This window comes from Canis lupus, chromosome 5 (assembly GCF_011100685.1).
Source record: "Canis lupus familiaris isolate Mischka breed German Shepherd chromosome 5, alternate assembly UU_Cfam_GSD_1.0, whole genome shotgun sequence".
NCBI classification, from domain to species: domain Eukaryota; kingdom Metazoa; phylum Chordata; class Mammalia; order Carnivora; family Canidae; genus Canis; species Canis lupus.
In genome coordinates, this window is record NC_049226.1 from 26,641,659 (window position 1) to 26,658,011 (window position 16,353).

At 36.0% G+C, this 16,353-nt stretch overlaps 1 protein-coding gene across 1 annotated transcript in view; it reads right to left on the reverse strand.

Moving 5' to 3' along the window:
• The window catches only part of GRIA4 (glutamate ionotropic receptor AMPA type subunit 4), a 373,881-nt gene that overhangs the window by 255,620 nt on the left and 101,908 nt on the right, over window positions 1–16,353 (reverse strand).

Sequence of the window (16,353 nt, forward strand, 5' to 3'; positions counted from 1 at the left end):
TGGAGGCATCATGCGGCACAGTGACACAATTGTGCACCATTGGTGTAGAAGACGAGCAGAGGCTCTTTTCACAGATGGCAAGTGAATATACTCTGCAACACATTAAAGAATCAAGTGCAGTTGTTAGTTCTGCTTGTAAGCAATCTTAAAATGAAATAAGCCGAGTGGAAGACTGATTGGCAAGTTTTTACAGTGAGGTGAGCAAATGCTGTGGTAAAGGCTGCTAGTTGCTGTGAACAATACAGTATAGAACAGGAAATGCTTCACATTTGTAGTTTCAGTAGTCTTTGGAACATTATCCAGGCCAAGTCAGGCTCTTTCTTCCTATAAATAATTTTCTTTCTCCCGTTTGGTGTAAGCTCATCTGAATTGCAGGTGAAGAAAAAGAAACAACTTCATGCATTTACCTCCCTTTACTCAAGGCTCTTCAAGGAAAAAGTGTGATGAGCAATGAGAGTTTCCCCAGCTTTCAGAAGAAACCGATCATGTGTGTCTATTTTAAAAAGGAAGTCCATCCTGAGTGCTAGTTCTGTGCCTGCTGCACACTGCCATGTCCTGAGAACCACGCAAGCCCAGTTCTCATTCTAGATGGTTCACAATTACACATGTATTTCTGCCTGCTGCGAATTCTCCAATGACCTGCTGCTAATATTTGTAAAACTGAAGAGTGTACATATACACAAAAGGGAGTTGCTGGTTTGCTGAGAGTGTGTGTATCACAGAGCAGGAATCCTTAACTCCCAAACCATCATAGCTTGTGAGAAAGCTTCATAGTTACCTGACAGTTCTCATCATTCCTAATCCCAATCCCAATTCTCTCCAGCATGATGAGGCAGATGGATAATTATATACAGTCATTGCTACCCTTTGGGTTAAAACTGAACTCTTTGTGGCACTTTCTAAACTTACAGTTAGTACCAAGTCTAGGTACCCATGCCTAAAGAGGTTCAGCTGGCCTGTTCTAGAAATCAACACTGTTGAATTGTCAGTAGCCAACTTCCCCCAAATGACTCAAAACAAATGCTTCAGACCTTTTGATGGGCAGCCAATGTTGTATTAAGTGATGAATCACTAATGATACCACGATGAATCCAGGTGTAGGATTCTACACCTGGAACTGATATTACCCTGTATGTTAACAAAATGGAATTTAAATAAAAATGTGAAGAAACAGAGAAGGAGGAAGGAGAGAGAAGAGAGAGCACCTGTTTCAGAAGAAAGGGTGGAACACTATTAATGCCTCAACTATGGAGCTCAATGACGTGCTGTGATGTGAGCTCATTCATGTGTAACTCCTCACCTTGTGTCCCTTTGCTGCTTGCAAACTCCTAAGTAGGCAGCTGATGGAAATTGACAAGAATTTTGCTCTAGGAGCTTCAGCAAACACAAATCTTTTCCATTTCAATACCCTAGTAGCTCAAAGGAATGAGCTGCCAACGGAGCAACGGAATGGAAAGGCACGTCTGCATTCCCTCATGTTCCATCAGAGCCCATGTGAACTGTAAACTCAGGCCTTCAAATTAGCTCCTTTCAAGAGGTGTGAGTTCCAAATACAGCCACTGCCACCAGAACTAAAAAAAAAGACCTTATCAGGACCCTGAATATGCATATGATTTGATAAGAAAATGATCAACTCTATTTTAGGTGTGTGGTCTTTTTAACTTTCTTGCCTTCCCATTTTTTTTCACTGAATCACTCTCTCACTGCAGTGAACAGTATACAAAAGATATATATATATATATATATATATATATATATATATATAGAGAGAGAGAGAGAGAGAGAGAGAGAGAGACAGAGAGAGACAGAGAGAGAGACAGAGACAGAGACAGGGACAGAGACAGATAGAGACAGAGAGAGGCAGAGAGATGTGCCTACACATTTTAATATTAATTCTGCAGATCCTATCTATAGGTCCTTATTCATAAAAACATTCAGTCATATCACAACCTGTGACATCTCCCACGATTTTTCAAAAGAATAATGATACCAAGAGTTAATATTTGCATTGCATTATGTGCCTTAAAGAGCATGTTTGCATGTGTTAAGTGATTGCACTAAGTTGACTGCATACAGTTTCCTTATTTTTTTCTCCGTTTGTTATCATGGTTCACTAATAAGGGTTTTTTTGTTGTTGTTGTTATTTACATTGGCTTCAAAATCTTTGAAATCTTCTTAACCTGCCACAAACATCCATTTGCTCACCCATCCACCCACCCATCCATCCAAGCAACCAAATTAGTTGACGTGTGCTTTATGCAAAATATCATAACTGAAGTGGGAGAAAGATTGTACATATGGTATCATGTGGTGAGTTCTTCTGCATGGAATATCATCCTGGTATTGGTAATCTGAGAATTATACCATTGATCTAATCATGCCCATCAATTACACTCTTGAAATATTGCCAAAGCTCAACTAATTTCTCCCTTAGTCAGTGCTACACAAGTATTCTATATACTTGTGTGATGACAGTGAATTATGTACATTGGTTTCAATATTTAAATTATTTTAAGTCTATATTTATTTTGTCCACATATGGGGTATATATTTGAGGTGAACCATAGTACATAACTTTGGTTTTCACTTTAGTACACACATAAGCTATGATCCATTTTTTTTTCAGAATAATACCTGCATTTGAATATTTTAGTCAGTCTGACCCAATTTCATATCCACTCTTCATGGTTGGTCCTACAAGATGATCTGCAAGTAAGGAGAATATACAATCACTGGCATTTGTACCTCTTTCCCCCAGGATGACCATGCCTCCTTTCCAAGAAAAAAAACTCATTTATGATGATGTCTTTTTAGGAATTCAGAAACATATGTTATTGGATTAATTAAAGAGAGTCTCTCTTGGGTAGAATCTTACTTTAGTAGAGAGTGAAGATTGGTTTTATTTCATGTTCTTTAAAGATCTGTAATGAAGAGTTCTTTAAGACAGTAACTACTAAAGTATCTCAGGGAAAAGCAAGATTCCCACTTACATTTTTTTCTCTTTTAACTTTTGTTAAGTGAATAGGCTGTATTTATGGTCACGTAGAAGGGTTACCCATCATGAAGCTTGCCGGGATCTGGCATGGAAAAATTAATTTTAAAAAGATGGTTCAGGGGACTACAGAGCCTCATACTATGGGGTTAAATATAATACCAACCTCGTTTTCAAAAAAGGGGGGAAATGTTCACTTGTCTTGGATATTCCATAGATTAGTGAATAAATTATCATGGAGAATCTTGCTAAAATAAATATCCATATAAAACTGAATAATAGGGACGTCTGGTTGGCTCAGCAGTTGAGCGTCTGCTTTTGGTTCAGAGCATGATCCTGGAGTCCCGGGATCGAGTCCCACATCAGGCTTCCTTCATGGAGCCTGCTTCTCCCTCTGCCTATGTCTCTGTCTCTGTCTCTCTGTCTCTCATGAATAAATAAATAAAATCTTAAAAACAAAACAGAATAATAAGGATTACAGAGAATGGGGAAAGGCAAAGATTCAGTTTCTTATTTTATTGATTAGAGCAACTGCCTATCAAGTGGTAAAAAGTGAGAACAATTGCTTTTTTGAAAGTAATGCATCAAGGTAATTTACATTATAATGCAGTATCTTCTCTAGTTCAATACTGAATTATAGTCCATGTGAGTGTGAATTTTTCATTCTCTATTTTTACATAATTTTTGCTCTCTGCTTCATACAGATATTTCCACTGAGTTATGAAACCTCATAATATGATATGTATGGAGAAAGTGGTATTGATGTTAAATACAAGGAGTCTTCTCTAGGGGACTGCACTGGGGTGCCCGGATACGCTGTAAGACTGCGCAGCCAGAACACACACATCCATTCAGTACAGGGTCTCTGGGAAACTGCTCACCAATTCTATCCTAACTGTCCCTGTAGTCACATTCTAGTACAGTATAGATGTTTTATGTTTCAATGACTATAATAAATTTTAATTTGGGAAACTAAATTTTCCTTTCTGGGTTTGTTATTATTGTTTGTTTCTTTGAAGACAGAGTGGAAGTGGTTGGGGATGGGGTGCTGATGGTGGGGGAGGGGCAGGAGACTCTCAGGTAGACTCCCTGCCTGGTGCAGAGCCTGATACTCAGCTCTATCTCAGCACCCTGAAATCATGACTGAGCCAAAATCACAAGTCCAACAGTTAACTCACTGAGCCACTCAGGTGCCCCTCAATTTTCCATTCTGTTTTAACCATTGTATAATCATTTAAAATTATTGAAATAAAGGAAGTTGAGAATCCAGTTATAACTACAACCTCTGCAAGTCATTTGAAGTGTTCATCTTATCAAAAGCACTATAGAAATAAGTAAATTAGTTTACTCTGTTACATATTTTCATTGTCTTTCTTCTATGCCCTCACTGAAATATACATTTAGTTATTTATTTTGAGAGAGAGAGAATGTGCATGCATGAATGGGGGAGTGGCAGAGGGCAGGGGAGAGAATCTCAATCAGACTCCCTGCTAAGCATGGAGCCTGACACGGAGCTTGACCCCATGACCCTGAGATCATGACCTGAGCCTAAACCAAGAGTCGGGTGCTCAACTGACTGAGCCACCCAGGCGTCCCTGAAATGTCCATTTAATCATAGTGAAAATATTTTCCACAGTATAGAATGGTGTCTTGTCAATATAGGATCTTTCAGTGGATTCTGGAACCCTTGAGAATACACCTGAAGTTCTTACATAACTGGAAAAAGAGATCATTATAATGGATAAGAAATTTATAAGAAATTTCAGTCACTAAGACAAAAATCATGCTTTTCACTATGTCTAAGACCACATATGTTTGAAGTTTAATCCATTATTTTTAATATTTGTGGCATAGTCCACTAACACCTACCCTCCACCTCATCCTGGAACGGAGGTGCACTATGTTTCTGGACCTCATGTGGTTACTGGTGACTGAATAAGCAAGTCCTGGGTGAAATGATAGGAATCACTTGCAGGCTTGACCCATTCCCCTCTCAGGTGGACTTTGTACTTTTTTCCTGACAGCTAAAGGCAGATGAGAGGGATGCTTTTGAGATGCTACCACACCAGGATGAAAGGATCCTGGGTCCCCAAAGACCAAGTAGTGGAAAGCCTCTCCCCCACTGTGGAGGTATGACTCTTCTTTTATTGATCCTTAAATGTCTGGGTCTTTTTGTTACTACAGCTTAGCCTATTCTAACTAGAGCATAATTATACTGATCCTTTATGCATATCTAATATCCAAATATATTCCATATTCTAAGGCCTGACTCAAATTCAGTATCTTCTGTCTAGTTCTCCTTGATTCTTTTATCTTGATGTGAATGATCTCTTCCTTATTGGATTTCTTGTAATAATCCATTGAGTATTAATGGAAGTAAAATAACTATCTGTAGGCTTGTTGGCCATTAAAACAAAAAGGGACCATGGACAGTTACATATTCTTACTTCCAGTGGGGACAAAATGTATCACTTCATGGGTAGAGGGAAAGGCTTCACTAATGCTAAGTTCTAAAAAAAAAAGATGTAGCAAGCATGGGATGTCTTATAGGGAAGGCAGTAATATAAAAGAAAATATCCTCAACAACATGCCTAAAGCAAGTGTAATTAACAGACCTAATGGCATGCTAAGTTATAGCACCTTTTAATTATAATCATTGCTGTAGCTGGCAACTCTGCAGGGTGCCAAGGCAAAACTTAGTTTAATAAGCAGCTGCCATATTTCATTTGGCCTCAATCCAAAGATCAGACTTTTCTGACAGAGCACTCTTGAGAAATTCTACATGAAATATAGTATCTGTATTTCCGATTTTTTAAAAATAAGAATTATATTCCATTGTATACATAAACCGTGACCGGGTGGCGGGCATTGAGGTGGGCACTTGACGGGATGAGCACTGGGTGTTATTCTGTATGTTGACAAATTGAACACCAATAAAAAATAAATTTATTAAAAAAAAGAATTATACACCAATTGATTGTGATTGTCATGAAGTCTGCCCTTGATTACAGCAAGTTCTGAGTTGTTGGTTGATGGTGAATCCATTACATTAGAAAGCAAAAAAGCAGACGGTTTGACTTTAACCTTTTGTGGACAGTAGAAAACCTAACCTAAACTCTTTACTAATAGAAGGTTCTCAAAGATACCTGTTGAAGATGTCACTATACACTCCACACACACACACACACACACACATACATGCAGAAATCTGGGTCTGTTCCAACTTAAAGCTTAAATCTTGTTTAGGGCTATAGAGTTCTTCTGTACCATATAATTGTATTACATTTCTAAGACGGATGATAATGCATTTCAATAAATATCTGCATTGGCATGTCTGATTTGAACAAAATAGACTCCTGATGAATTTATATATTTACTTGGAAATATATCTCTTAAGATGGGTTTATTATATATGAACCAATTACATTTTGTATGATAATTTTATTTTATAATTGATTATACTAATCTTATGTCTGATAATATTTAGTTACGAGGATATTGTTATTTTACAATCTGATCTTTTTGACACAAATCAGCAGTTCTTACAATATGCAGCAGATCTTAAAATATGGGGACTGGCCCACCTATTTATTGTAAGAAAAATCAGTCAACTACACCGTACAAAAGTAGTATCAGGGGCACCTGGGTGGCTCAGTAGGTTAAGTGTCTGACTGGTGATTTCTGCTCAAGTCATGGTCTCAGGGTTATGAGATCAACCCCTGAGTCAGGCTCTGCATTGAGAGTGGAATCTGCTTAAGATTCTCTCTGTGTCCCTCTGCCCCTTCCCCCTTGTGCTCTCTCTCTCTCACTCTCCTCTCTCAAAACAAAAGTGGAATCAGATTGTTAAGATACTAAGAAATTAAATTCAGTCTAATTTTATGACAGATATTCTCCAGTACAATGGTTTTCTTTTATTTTAAAGTAATCGCTACACCTAACAGGAGGCTCATACTCACAACCTTGAGATCAAGAATCACACACTTCATTGACTGAGCATCCCTCATACAATTTCTTTCATACAAAAATGGCACCAAGAGCTTCGAATCTCAATTATATGTTAATTTTGTATCTATTTGCTCTTCAAAGTTTAAAGCACTTGCCAGTTAATTTTTGTAATTCTTAGTTTAAAAATTACTAAAATAAGCTTGAGATAGTCAATTACTAAAAAGCAAAAATACAAACAGCAGAATCAGACCTATAAATACCCAGAACAATCTGGTGATTGCCAGAGGGAAGGGGGAAGGTGGGCAAAATGGGTAAAGGGTTGTGGGAGGTCAGGCTTCCAGTTATAGAATGAGTAAATCATAAGAATAAAAGATACAGCATAGGGAATACAGTGATATTATAATAGCATTGTATGGTGACAGGTGGTAGCTACGTTTATGGTGAGCACAGCATAACATATAGAGATGCTGAATCACCATGCTGTGTACCTGAAACTATAACAGTGTGTGTCAAATATACTCAAATACAAAATGAAAAATAAAATAAAAAATACTTAAGAGACGTATTCACCCAAAAAATAACAATAAAAATTTATTTTAGTTTTCATCAAATGTACCTTCTAAATAATAATGCTTCTGTAAATTTAACTTTGGAAGTTGAGATATAATTTCTACAATTCTCACATACAAGAAGCTCAAAAAATATTTTGTAAATCCTAAATCCTGTAAACTTTGTCTCCAAGCCTTTCTAAGTTTATTGGCTTCTATACTGTGATGGTAACAAACAAAATTAGCTTAGCACAGCTGTTTTCAGTGAAGTACTAGGCACAGGCAAAGCCTGCCAGCACACTGTAAATCTTCTCTGCAGCTTATTCACTACTGGTCTTCTGGGTCAGTTGCTAATAATTTTTAAGTTGTTCTTTTGTTACTGCAGCGGCCTCAAGCTACTTTTAATTTCATTCTGGTTCTGTTTGTGCATCTTTAAAATATTTGATGCTCTTAATTAGCATAAATTAATTAATAATTCCTGAACAAGTTTCCCTGAGTAATTTAACAACAACCCTATATTAAAAAGCTTCTTGTATGAGGCAGAGAAGCAGGTAGTTGAAAATTTATTGAAAGATTCTATCCCCCACAGATCAGGCAGGAAAGAACAAGCACTAGCCGGTAAAATTGGAATGTATAATACATGACGGTGTTTTTGTAAATTAGGCACAACTTTTATTTATAAAAGCAGTAGACAAATTGAACTCCAATTTAAAAAATTAAAAAAGGATTAAAAATATATATAAAAGCAGTAGAGAAAATTTGAAAAAAATCCTATAATCTCACATTTAGATCTTTCATCCATTTTGAGTTTATCTTTGTGTATGGTGAAAGAGGGTGGTCTAGTTTCATTCTTCTGCATGTGGATGTCCAATTTTCCCAGCACCATTTATTGAAGAGACTGTCTTTCTTCTAGTGGATAGTCTTTCCTCCTTTATCGAATATTAGTTAACCATAAAGTTGAGGGTCCACTTCTGGATTCTCTATTCTGTTCCATTGATCTATGTGTCTGTTTTTGTGCCAGTACCACACTGTCTTGATGACCACAGCTTTGTAGTACAACCTGAAATCTGATTTCCTGCCTTGTTAATTTTCCCCATTCTCACTGGTGTGAGGTGGTAATTCATTGTGGTTTTGATTTGTATTTCCCTGATGGCAAGTGATGCAGAGCATTTTCTCATGTGCATATTGGCCATGTCTATGTCTTCCTCTGTGAGATTTCTGTTTGATAGGGATTGCATTAAACGTGTAAATTGCCCTGGGTAACATTGACATTTTCACAATATTAATTCTGCCAATCCATGAGCATGGAATATTTTTCCATCTCTTTGTGTCTTCCTCAATTTCTTTCAGAAGTGTTCTATAGTTTTTAGGGTATAGATCCTTTACCTCTTTGGTTAGGTTTATTCCTAGGTATCTTATGCTTTTGGGTGCAATTGTAAATGGGATTGACTCCTTAATTTCTCTTTCTTCGGTCTCATTGTTAGTGTACAGAAATGCCACTGACTTCTGGGCATTGATTTTGTATCCTGCCACACTGCCAAATTGCTGTATGAGTTCTAGCAATCTTGGGGTGAGACAAGATTCCATCAAAATCCTAGAGGAGAACACAGGCAACACCCTTTTTGAACTTGGCCACAGTAGCTTCTTGCAAGATACATCCACAAAGACAAAAGAAACAAAAGCAAAAATGAACTATTGGGACTTCATCAAGATAAGAAGCTTTTGCACAGCAAAGGATACAGTCAACAAAACTAAAAGACAACCTACAGAATGGGAGAAGATATTTGCAAATGACATATCAGATAAAGGGCTAGTTTCCAAGATCTATAAAGAACTTCTTAAACTCAACACCAAAGAAACAAACAATCCAATCATGAAATGGGCAAAAGATATGAACAGAAATCTCACAGAGGAAGACATAGACATGGCCAACATGCACATGAGAAAATGCTCTGCATCACTTGCCATCAGGGAAATACAAATCAAAACCACAATGAGATACCACCTCACACCAGTGAGAATGGGGAAAATTAACAAGGCAGGAAATCACAAATATTGGAGAGGATGCGGAGAAAAGGGAACCCTCTTACACTGTTGGTGGGAATGTCAACTGGTGCAGCCACTCTGGAAAACTGTGTGGAGGTTCCTCAAAGAGTTAAAAATAGATCTGCCCTACGACCCAGCAATTGCACTGTTGGGGATTTACCCCAAAGATACAGATGCAATGAAATGCCGGGACACCTGCACCCCAATGTTTCTAGCAGCCATGTCCACAATAGCCAAACTGTGGAAGGAGCCTCGGTGTCCCTCGAAAGATGAATGGATAAAGAAAATGTGGTTTATGTATAGAATGGAATATTACTCAGCCATTAGAAATGACAAATACCCACCATTTGCTTCAGCGTGGATGGAACTGGAGGGTATTATTCTGAGTGAAGTAAGTCAATCAGAGAAGGACAAACATTATATGGTCTCATTCATTTGGGGAATATAAATAATAGTGAAAGGGAATAGAGGGGAAGGGAGAAGAAATGGGTAGGAAATATCAGAAAGGGAGACAGAACATGAAGACTCCTAACTCTGGGAAATGAACTAGGGGTGGTGGAAGGGGAGGAGGGCAGGGGGTGGGGGTGAATGGGTGACGGGCACTGAGGGGGACACTTGACAGGATGAGCACTGGGTGTTATTCTGTATGTTGGCAAATTGATCACCAATAAAAAATAAATTTATTATTAAAAAAATCCCATAATTCTGTCATCATTTTAACAAATGAATAAATGAATTAACAAATTTATAAAATGAATTTTAAATTTCCTTTGTATGTGTGTCCACATGCACATGATTAAATGTATTCAGAATCCTTTTCTATGTTATATTGCAATAGCAACCTGTTACTTAGTAGAACAGCTTTACTTCGATTTCTAAAGATAAATACTTATTTTTACATCTCCCTCATGAAACTCAGCAGCTCATTATATATTAAAAAGACAGTAATATTTATATTTCTAAAATATTTTTAAATTTAACATATGGTTTCTCTTTTTGAAGTCATTTTACAGTGCTCTTTAAAATATATATATATATATATATCTATTCTATAACATCTATATCATGGAATATATATATATATATATATATATATATATATATATATTTTTTTTTTTTTTTTACACTATGCTCACACTTTAAGAGCACTTGCTAGTTATGAGGACTGGCCTAAGGCCAAACATACTTTTAAGTCTGGACTACGATGACTTATTTATAGATAACTCACTCAAATATTTTTCTATGTTAGAAAATAAAGTACAGAAAATACAAGAAATAACAAGTATCAGCAAGGATAAGGGAACCCTTCCTTGTGCACTGCTCTTGGGAATGGCAATTGAAGCAGACTGTAGAAAACATGGAGGTTCCTCAAAAATTAAAAATAGAAATAGCTTCCAATCTAGCAATTCCACTTCTGGGTATTTACCCAAAAAAACCCCTAAAAAAATGGTAATTCTTAAAGACATATACACCCTATGTTAATTGCAGCATTATTTACAACAGCCAAGATAGGGAAGTAACCTGCATCCATTGATAGATGAATTGCTAAAAAAGGTGAGGTATATATACAATGGAATATTTCTCAACTATAAAAGAGATTTTATCATTTGTGGATAGACCTACAGGGTCTTATGCTAAATGAAATAAGTCAGACAAAGAAAGAGAAATACCATATGATTTTGCTTACATGTGGAATCTAAAAAACACAACAAGCAAACAAAATAACATAGAAACAGACTCATAAATACAGAGGACAAATTGGTGGTTGCCAAAGAGGGGGTGTGGAAGAAATTGGTGAAGGGCATTAAGAGGTATAAACTTCCAGTTATAAAATAAATAAGACACAGAGAAGTAAAGTACAGCATAGGGAATAAGCCAATAATACTGTAATAACTTTTTATGGTGGTAGATGGATTATTGTGGTGAGCATTTTGTAATGTGTAAAATGCTGAATCACTATGTTATACATCTGAAACTAATACAGCATGTATGTCAGCTACACTTCAAAAAAAATCATAACCCTCTGAAAATAAAAGGAAAAAAAAAGAAGTCTATGTAAAAAGATTCATTATGTATGATAAAGGGAGCAAGTAATGTGATTTTTTAAAAAAATATGCTAAAAAATAGAATTGGCTAAAGTGCTGGGATAATCTTTTTAGTGGAAAGCAAATATGAATTGACTTTGTAATTTTCATGAAGTGGGTAGACCTTTGGCATTATTTTTCCCTTTTCCATTTCTATATTTTCTCATTTCAAATAACATTAAAATATCAGTAAATTAAAGAGCTGACAGACTTGAATAAGAATATAGCTATCGATTTTTTTCTCTTCCCTTGAGTTCATCTTCACTATCTGAAAGTTTTTCTTTTTATATTTTGAGAATCTACTTTGGTCATTTTAACATGATCTAGGTGCACCAGTTCTTTATCATGCAGGAAAAATCCATCTTACTTTCCAATGTCTTACAAGATGCTGGCCATAGAGGTCCATAGACCAAAATATATATTTATTTGGTGAGATTGGCTTTCTTGATAAATGAGAGGTAACTGAACCCATTTTTCTAATTATTCATAATAATAATTATTCTCACAAACTGCTGTGACAGCACAGCATCATGTACACAGAAGTTGAATCACGATGTTGTTCACCTGGAACAATGTAACTCTGTGGGTCAACTCTACTCAAATAAAAAATTAAAAAGCAATAAAATAAAAGATAATAAATTTTAAAAATGCTGTGATAAAGGGAAAGAAGCACCAATATTTATTTCCTGCCAACTATAATAATTATTATTATTTTAGATTTTATTTATTTATTCATGAGAGACACACAGAGAGAGCACAGACACAGGCAGAGGGAGAAGCAGGCTCCATGCAGAGAGCCTGATGTGGGACTTGATTCTGGGACTCCAGGATCACGCTCTGAGCCAAAGGCAGACTCTCAACCACTGAGCACCCAGGCACCCCCCTGCCAATTATTTTCACAATATTTTACATTTAATTTTCATAACTTTGCAAAGGAAGTATCATGGTATCTCCATTTTCAGATGGTGAAATAGCCATTTACAGAGGTTTTCATAATTTTCCCAATATCCCCAGCTTTAGTAAATTGCCTTGCCAGTCTTACCTGTTTCCAAATCCACATCTTAAAAATGCAGCAACAAGATTTCCTACAACATCTATATCATGGAATATACTTAACCAATGTTTACTTCTCTGAAATAACCTCTCTTCACTTTCCTCTATCATCATCCATGTAACAGTGCTCAGAGTGAAAGAAGAGTGTTTTACTTTCAAAGAATGGCTGTTATTTTGTTCATTTTCATATTATTTCCCAATGGGAGCATATAATAAACTCCACATAAATTAAGTTCAGTAACATAGGCAAAAGTTCGGGCAAACTAAAACATGGGTATGCTGTATCACACAAAGAAACAAGTTCTTCTTTTCATAATTTTATCTTTGGAACACAGCTTTGAACCAAAGTAGGTGACTACATTTGAGTCACACAAATGAGATATATTGTGCATACTTTTAGGATGATTCTGTCTGCTTCAGCAATGATTCCATACATTGGGATTTATGATCTTCAAACAAATAGATTTAGTTGATGTTTGCTTAAAAATGTGGCCAAGAAAAAGACGTTTTATTACAGATAACTCTGAGATCTCAGTACTGATTACTTAGTTTTTGATTCCCTAAAAACAATGGTAAAGAAAAATGAAAATATAACCCACTTATATGTGTTCACTATCAGCTAAACTTAATTCATTTTTTAAAAATCCACATACACTGTATACACTGTACAGTACTCAGCACTGCAAGTCTTTCAGATAATCCTCCATGAATCTTATGAGGCAAGTCCTTTACACCTTTTTTTTCCCCTGGGGAAATGAGGCTTATATTTGTATCTATATTCAAAGTTCCCATACCTGTTACTAACCGGTAGCCCTGGAATTCAAACCCGCATTTCACAGATCCAAGTCCTATCTTCTTCCTTCAGATACTTAGTGGAGTATTGCATGAGAGGTGCCTGTAAATATTTCCTATGTGCATAAAAGAAAATGTAATCTAACTTTTGATTAGTTGACCTCATATGTTTAGTTTTCATTACCTTGCACAAGGACACTATAATTAAATGTAAGTTTTGCTAAATAAGATGTAGATGTACCTCTTCATAATTTAGCTCATGATTTCATGGACCCAAATATTAAGGAATCAGACTTTAACAAAAGCACTCTAACTGGAATAAAACTCTATTTGTTTTATCTTCTGCAATGATGTATCTTTGCCCTGATTATGCCTTTTTTATCATAGAAACTAAAAGCAGTAAAACTGTGATTAGAAAAAATTTCTTGTAAACCCCATAAAATATTTTCTCAGTTAAACACTTTAATCCTTCATGACTTTTTTTTTTTAAAGCTTCCAAATGTTTCTCTTGGAGTATTTTTTTTATCTTGTACCACATTTCTTTTTACATGTTTCAAATAGAAAACTTTCCGAGGTAGTAGGCTCAGGGGGCAGAAATTTTTCAGATATTAATACTGTGAAGACCACAACTCATTTTAGAAGCCTCATCCATTAATTATGTAACTGAAGCCAGCACTGCTTCCTGCAGATCCCTCAAGGTACAAAGAGCAAGCCAAATGAAGTACAAAATGTGCTTCTTTTTACTCCAAAAATAAACCAGGAGAACAGGACTCCTCACTCATTGGCCCCGGGTCCCATGAAGGCAAAGTATTCCAAGGCAAGCTGGCCTGCCAAGTGTGAAATTTTGTTAGGCAAAAACTAGCTTTCACACAGATGTATTTGGCAAATAAAATAAAATAAAATAAAATAAAATAAAATAAAATAAAATAAAATAATAAAATAAAGCACCACCTGTTTGGGATGGCAGTATTGATAAACTAACACTCATTTCAAGTTAGAGGATAATTCTCAATAAAACTTGGCCTCCTGCTCTGATTAATAAATGGCAAGATTATCCACCTATTGTGCAGCCTACAAATCTGGGTGTCTTTCTTTGTTTTTTTTTCTCCTATGACACATAACACTTTAATAATTAGAATGTCAATTGACAACCTTATACTAGCACATATTAAAATTTTAGGAATTTCAGGTGATTTCTAGACTGGTTACAGCATTTACCCAAACAGCAAAACCTAAGGCTTATATCATTATTTGACAGCACTCCCCAAGTAACTTAACATACCAAATAAAAAGGCCTAATTAGTCAAAAAGATTTCATTTACAATAAAAGTCTCGGGGAGATTTGTTAAAACCCTCAGAAAGTTATAAAGCACATGCCTAAATAGGATTACAGATCATTAGAACAGGTGTCTTTCTTTAAATCTCCTTCTGTTCTCTCTAGAATACACCCCCTTAACATCCTACATTGATTATCAAGTGTTGCTGAGTTACTATTTTTCTGACTGTTCACTTTTTCCACTTCTGTCTACACTGATGACATCTTAACTCAAACCATCCTCTAGAGCTTTCCTTTTCCCTCCCTCCTCTCTCCTTCTGCAATGTTTCCCAATTTGGGGGTCTGACTTCTTCACATGTGGCAGAAAGGCCCTCGTACCTTCCTCTGTGTGGAGGGACAGGATGCTGGCAGGTCTTATCAACGCGGGATGTCAACATCAGTCACTGGTTAGGATGGTGTCGGCCAGGTTTCTCCACTGGCAAGTTATAATTTTTCCCATAATAATTAAGAAATATTTTGTAGAGAAATAGCTAGACACTATTCAGATATCCAGTTTCTCATCATAATTTCACCTGTTAATTTTAGCAACATCAGTCCTTTTTTCCTGCAATAATTATTACTGTGTGTTTGCCTAATGGTGATTTTCTGTTTGTATCTTTCCTTCTCCATTATTCATTCCTTCTTTCATTCTCCATTATTCAACTGGCTGGTAAAGAAGAGCAGTCTCTTCTCCCTCACCTATTTATTTATTCAATTATTTACTGATACTAGTTGGTACTCATGGATATTTGTTGTATTCCATGGTTGTCTTACATTATGACCATTACTGTTTTGCTCACATTGTCCCAGATTTGGCCATTGGTAGCTTCTTCAAGCTGGCTCCTGAATCCTACTTGGACATCTCACTCCATCATTTCATAAGCACTCCCTTGCTTTCTGACACAGATGATCTTGTCTCATCCTAGATTTTCTCTGTATTAGCCATGTAATCAGCCCTTTTTCTAAAAGTCATTTTCCTTTAAATATAGAATCTCAGAAACTGAGATCTGAATGCCAGATGCATTCATTGCTGTTGGAATGTTCTTGCCCCTAGGTGCTCTCAGTAGACAGAGCTAGGAAATACATATATGGACACTAACATGCACACATGCATGCACATTGGTATTTATTTCTATACCTAAGATTGTATGAATATATTAAAGCTATAGGTCCATACTTACACGTTGGACCCAGACTTACACCATACAACATCAGAGCGCTCCTTCTAGCTTTTCCCCTTTTCTTATTTGTAACCTGGCTTTTAGAACTTACTATATATTTACATATTTGCTAAATCTTAATGTGCATATAAAGTACTTTGGAATCTCTAGTTAACACATTTGTTAAATATAAATTTACAAAATATAGTACAGTGTGGGTATATATTTGCATATGGTATACAATCAAAATATCATTTTCCTGCATCACTCAAGTTAATTCTTTCCTTCTCTACCTCTTTCAGTAAAGCTATGTCCTTCATTTATAATACAGTTAGGTAAACTTTTTTTTTTTTTGTATTCTATTTTGGGTTCTTCTACATCCTGGTGGGTTTTGTTTTTGAAAAAATTTTTTAAAGAT